Raw genomic sequence first — 6,106 nt, forward strand, 5'->3', positions numbered from 1 at the left:
GTAGTGGTTTATTAACCCTGCCAAGATGGCCGCATGCTGTCCCAAGGAGAACAGGCAAGTTGTGTGCAGATACAGTGCAGTAGAGATGGAAGATGCAACCTGTCATTGCTTTCACCTGAGACGCACAATGAGATTACAGCTTCATATAGACCTGGGATAACAAGCAGTGGTTCTAGAGCATAGGAAAAGCCATATTCTGGGAACCATGTGAGGAGCTTGCCCTATCCCTTCATCATCAGGACACATAGGTGAGATAAGACATACTAGTTCAGACGTATGTTGCTACTGCCTTCTGGTAGCTGGATACCCCAGTCTGCTTCATGCCATGACCATTGGCCATGTCATTTTTGCCATGGACAAGTCAACCGTTGTTGCTTTGGCACTGGAGATTTGAAAGACAGTATCTGTAGTGATTTACCCCTGGATAGTGAAAATTGCTAATGTTTCTGAAATAACATGGATTATGAGTACATGGGTTTCTTGAGCTATATTGTTACCATCAATGTCACACATGCCCATAATGTGCACCTCCAAATGTTCACGAGGACTTGCCACCTGGAAAGAATGCTACTAGACTTATTTTATAGGCCTCGGGCAACAATAGAAAGAGGTTTGTGAACACCCACCTCAGATTTGCCAGCGGGGTACATGATGCCAGGGGCCTCCAAAGATTTGCTGATTTCAAGTTGAAACAAATGGTGATGCTATTCCTTCTCAGTCATACACATATCAGTGAGGTTTCTATAGCCCGTCTTGGAGACCCTTCTTATCCTCTACTGTGCTGGCATAATTGGAAAACAGCTTACAGAAGAAGGGTCACTTAGGCACTAAGGAATTGTAGGTTGGTCACTGAAATAGCATTTGGGTGTTTAAAAGCCCTGGTCTAGAATCATCACTCAGCACATGGGAATTCCCCTGTGATTACAGTCTTCATCTTGGGGGATGCGATCAGGAAAAAGGCAGGGAGTTTTTCCTAGGAATCAATCAATGCTAGCACTTGGGTGACAGGCAATGAACAGGTGGCCAGATAATGCAGCTGTGGTAACTAGGTCCAAATCCAAGAGAACAAGGAATGTGCTTACACCATTACTTTTTAGCATGAATGATAAGAAAGACTTCAAATGTTGTACAGTATTGGCTGGGGATATTACTGCAATGGATAATGTGACTGTAACGTTGGAACAGTAAATCAATAGATCCACGCAGTTTAGTATATTACACAACTTTTACAATGTGGTAATCATCTAAATATCTTAAGATTTGTTTTTCTTTGAATTCATGTTTCATTTGCAGAATCCATAGCAAAATGAATCAGCAACACAAATAAAGAGGAAATGATCATTGAAACAGTGTAAACAATTGGAGGAAAATAAAACTCCCAGAAGAAGGAGATTCTTTCCATCCCAAAACAGAAATGAATGGTACATGAAATAATAAAAACTTGTTCTCTTTTCTTTTTTGCTATGTTTCTTGGCACACTTCGAGTACAATTGGTCATGAATATATCTAGCCACATTCACTACATCGATGCTACCTTCTATGTGCTGCTCACTTGCCCAACCTAGATGTATTCGTCATTGGAGGTCCCTCGAAGTTGAGGATGACATCTGTCAGGTTTGATGGGTCCTCAGGTGACTGGGAGGAGTATTGGGTATTATTCCTAAATTCTTGTGGATTAGTCATGCTCAAACACATCTCTCAACATTGGTGGTTACTTTTACGCTGGTAGATGCTGTTTAATGGCATTTCAGTAGTGGTTTATTAACCCTGCCAAGATGGCCGCATGCTGTCCCAAGGAGAACAGGCAAGTTGTGTGCAGATACAGTGCAGTAGAGATGGAAGATGCAACCTGTCATCCCTATTCCCAATTCTGGATGCGCACATTCTTCGGCAATGGGGGCATGTTGTTGTGGTGGGGGGTGGAATTCACAGCCCCAGGTTGGTCTCCTTCTCCTCCTCCTTCCTCTTCTGCCGCTGTTCTGCCTCAGTATTGAGTCATTGGGCCTCGAAGTGGCATGCGTCTTGGTGGACCAGGTGGCACCACGCTGAATGGTCAACAGCTTGCTCCTCCTAGCCATTGGTGTCAATACTTCTGTGCTTGAGCATGTCTTTATACTGTTTCCTTTGGCCGCCCTTTGAACGTTGGCCAATGGAGAGCTGGGAGAAGAGAATCTGGTGAAGGAGGTGGTTCTCAGACATCCAGACAGCGGCCTGTCCATCAGAGTTGATTTCTCAAGGCCATGGCATCTATGCTGGTGGACACAGCTTCGTGGAGGATGCTCACACTGGTCCAGCAGTCCTCCCATTTGATCCTCAGGATTCAATATCGAGTGAATCATTTTGTTATTTGCTGTTTGTCATGTTGTCTGCTGGCTGTCACGTTCCAGCCCTTCTCTCGTGGCAAGGTCAGTATAGTCCACTACCAGCTGCTTCTGCCTGTTAAGCTGTAGAAGCCAGTCTGGAATACTCCCTGTGTATATAATGAAGCAGATTCTCTGGTGTATCCTTCCCCCTAACCACCCCCCCTGGGTTTTTTTTCACCTTTTTCCTGACAGTAGCAGCATGGTACTATGCTTATTCACAAGTGAAGTTGATGGCTCTAAAAAGCAAAGTGGCAGAAAGGAGGCTTGAATTACAAGCAGTAATTTCATTGGTGTGATGTCACCTGTGATCACAGCCTTGCCTGCTTGCAGCCCCATATAACTCCCTCCATTGCTTCCCTTTTAAATTGTGTGTTTTCTTTGCTTGGAATCTATCTTGGATCGTCTTGGAAGTGGTTTTCTGCTGTGCCTGCTCTGCCCCTTTTCCCCCTTCTTGCTCCTGCACCTAAAATTCATCCAAAGTGGAAGCAGGCCTCAGAAGTACTGAGCACTGGGTCAAAGGCATTGCAATCTGGACATAGCTATGATAGCTGTTTCCGGTTGTAATGGTCCTTGTCTGCATTAGAAGCAGCTCTGCCTGTTCTCCTAGAGAAGCCATGTAGAAGGAGCAGTTCCAAGCTTGAAGTAGTCTGCAGGCCTAAGTATACTATCCCAGTTGGGGAAGTTTTTAAAATATACACTTAAAAACAAAATGACTGCTCATTGAACATGGATTCCAGGTATAAATTATATGAGTAAACTTGAGTGACTGTTCCCTAAAGGAAATGTATACACACTTTTTATAAGAATGCTATTTGGTGCTTTCATCACTTCTGCTTCTTGATATAGTCTTGCTATTCTCAAATACATAGGAGACTGAAATTTCAGATGTTGGTTTATAACAGTCTAGTGCGCCCCATCATCTATTTCTTTTCAACCACGTTAGTGTAATAGTGTTGGAGATATGGCAGTTACTTTCTTCTGCTCACTTCTTAATTTCCCTGAATAAAACATACTGTTACACATATAGAAATAACTTCATATATTGTTTCATTTATTTACACAGATTCCTCTGCGTCTTTTATGCACAGCATGTGGGATTAAAAATATATGTATATTCTACCTCCAGCATCATTCCTCTTCACTGTACTGCCTGCTTCTTGAAATGCAGTGTGTTTGCTTTGGTTTAAATATTTGCTCCCAATTCAATTTTCATTTGCCACTTGAGTTTTCATTCAGAATATATTATGCTTGAATCAATCATTGGTATTGGTGGTGGTATTGTAGGGTTTGTTTGTTTGTTTGTTGCTACTGGTGCTCAGAATTTAGTGATCTCTCATGAAAAATAAGGCGTTGTATTTCAAATATTTTCCGCTTAATCTTGTCCATGCAGCCGCTGCTGTGCACACGTTTCTGAAAATCTATGGGGGGGGCGGGGAATATTTTGTATGTATGAATCCCTTATGTGAGAGATGCACAAGATTTTTTTGTAAGCTAATGATGTTAGGTGGTTAAAGTTGTTTTGGGTTTTTGTTTGCATAGTTTTATGAGTGTCTAGTATAACGGACTGGATCAGAATAGACTTGAGTCTGAAAAGAGATGCTGATCATACATAACTCTCATTGAAGTCTGTACTAGGCCAAAAAAAAAAGGCTGTTTTTCATCTTGTCCCGATAAACTAATTAAGGTAAATAGACAGGGACATGTCAAACAGGCCTGCTGCTTCTGTCAAAGCAAAAGTTTTCCTCATTTATTCTCACACAAACATAGGGTTATAGGCCCTTGACGTTTGGCTGTGTTACTCCTTCAGAATGAGAGGCTAATTCCTGAAACTGAACTAAAGTCTAAGCAAAAAACATGTAGTTAAGGTTTTGTGACACACATCGTATGAAGAGATTAGTATTAGAAGAAAACAAAATACCAGTATTTGGAAACTAGGAATCAAATCAAGGTCTCACTACCCACACAAGACAACTGGCTGTCCCCACATAACACAGGAAAAACTGGAGAATTAATTGGGGTTATGACCAGGGATCCAGGTTTTCTGTTTCCCATGGAAAAATGGGGAAAAATGCTGATTACCTTTTTTTATTTGGGGAAAAACACAGATTTTTCATTTTAACAGAGAAACATGCAGATTTTGCAGTTTTGCAAAGAGCTCTCTGCAGGGTGGCAGAGGTCCAGCCTGGAAGAGGCTGGGGTGAGCGGGAGGAGGGTGGTCAGACAGAGGGCACCATGTGCATGCATACGCAAATGGCCTCAAGCAGCTCCCGCCAGAGATGTGGGTTTTCTGGAAAATTTTGAATTGGAAAATTTTCCAGGCAGTTTTGCCATGCCCTAAATAGACCATGATCTGATTTAGCATGTTTATTTGACTTGTATTCAGTAAACAAAACTAAACAAGTAACCCCCCCGTTTAATTTTATGCCCCAATAGCCACAAATATTTTAACTGAAATATTTGATTAGGGCAAAAACAATAAATACAGCACACTTAATGTGGTTTAATTGTTATAGTCAAACAAATTCAAAGCTTTATGTGGAAAGAAATTATTTTTATTGGAATACTTGTAAAAATGTAAAGACAATACACAATAGCATGTACTTCCCTTACATTGTTTGTTTAAATTTAAGGAAAAAAAACCAAAGGCACTGCAGACTGTTGACACACTCATTTTAGCACACCCAAAGAACGGTGCATGAAATGCCGAGGTGGTCCACTCATCTACTTGAACAGAGTTTAACTCTCTTCCACTGAGGTCATTGTGGCACCTCCAGTTTCACTGTCACTATCTGTAGAATCACTTGCACGATGGATTAGTTCCATTTCAGAATCAGACTGAGGCAAATCTGATTCAGACCTACTTGAACCAGATTCTATTTTGCTAAAGCCAGAGATGTGGGGTGGAAAATTTTCCGCAAAAAAATAAAGCACTGGAAAACTTTCCACCCCACATCTCTGGCTCCTGCAAGTAAGTCTGGTAGGCAGGAGCGGGGATTGAGATACTTATAGGGAGGGAAGGAGTTGGCAGGGCTGGGGCTGCTGCCCAGCTGGGTGCTACGTGGGGCTTGGGACCCGGGGCCAGAATATGCAGCCACAGGGTCCTGGTGGGGAGTGGGACCGGTCCACGGGCAGCTCATTTGGCAGGTGGGGAGGTGGGGCTCACTTCCTGCCACTGAGCACACTTCTGGGGCGGGGGTGGGGTGGTTGTGGTGGGCTGCCCACTGTGGGCTCGAGCTCCCCGCCTGCTACCTTCCTCAACAGCTCAGCGGGTGGGACCTGGCATGGCAGAACAGAGCAGGGCTGGGTGGGGACGTTGCTTGCTATTGCAAACTCCACATCACCTTGGTGTGGTGTCCCCTGCCCGCCTTGCAGCAGCAGAGACTGAGATGTGGGGTTGTGCCCCTTGCTGCTGCAGGGCAGGCAGGGGGCATGTCACCAGGGCAGCGTGGAGCTTGCGACGGCAAGGAGTTTCCCCACCCAGCCTCTCCCTGTCTTGTCATGCCAAGTCCCGCTTGCTGGGCTGGGGAGGGCAAAAGGGAGGGGATCCCGAGCTTGCAGCCCACCGCCACCCTGTGCACAGATCTGGGGGGCCCACCACCTCTGGGAATGAGAGCAGCGATGGGGAACCAGCCCCCCCACCTCCCAAGCCTGCAGCAGGCAGCCCGCACCAGCCCCACAATCCCCATCTTTTGTAGTTTAACTAATCATTTCCCATGGGACACTATATCAAATGCTTTAGAAGT

At 44.3% G+C, this 6,106-nt stretch overlaps 1 protein-coding gene across 5 annotated transcripts in view; it reads left to right on the forward strand.

Moving 5' to 3' along the window:
- The window catches only part of VTI1A (vesicle transport through interaction with t-SNAREs 1A), a 502,745-nt gene that overhangs the window by 107,792 nt on the left and 388,847 nt on the right, over positions 1-6,106 (forward strand). The window lies entirely within an intron of this gene.

Source organism: Gavialis gangeticus, unplaced genomic scaffold (assembly GCF_001723915.1).
Source record: "Gavialis gangeticus isolate Ggan-Ray unplaced genomic scaffold, GavGan_comp1, whole genome shotgun sequence".
Lineage (NCBI taxonomy): Eukaryota > Metazoa > Chordata > Crocodylia > Gavialidae > Gavialis > Gavialis gangeticus.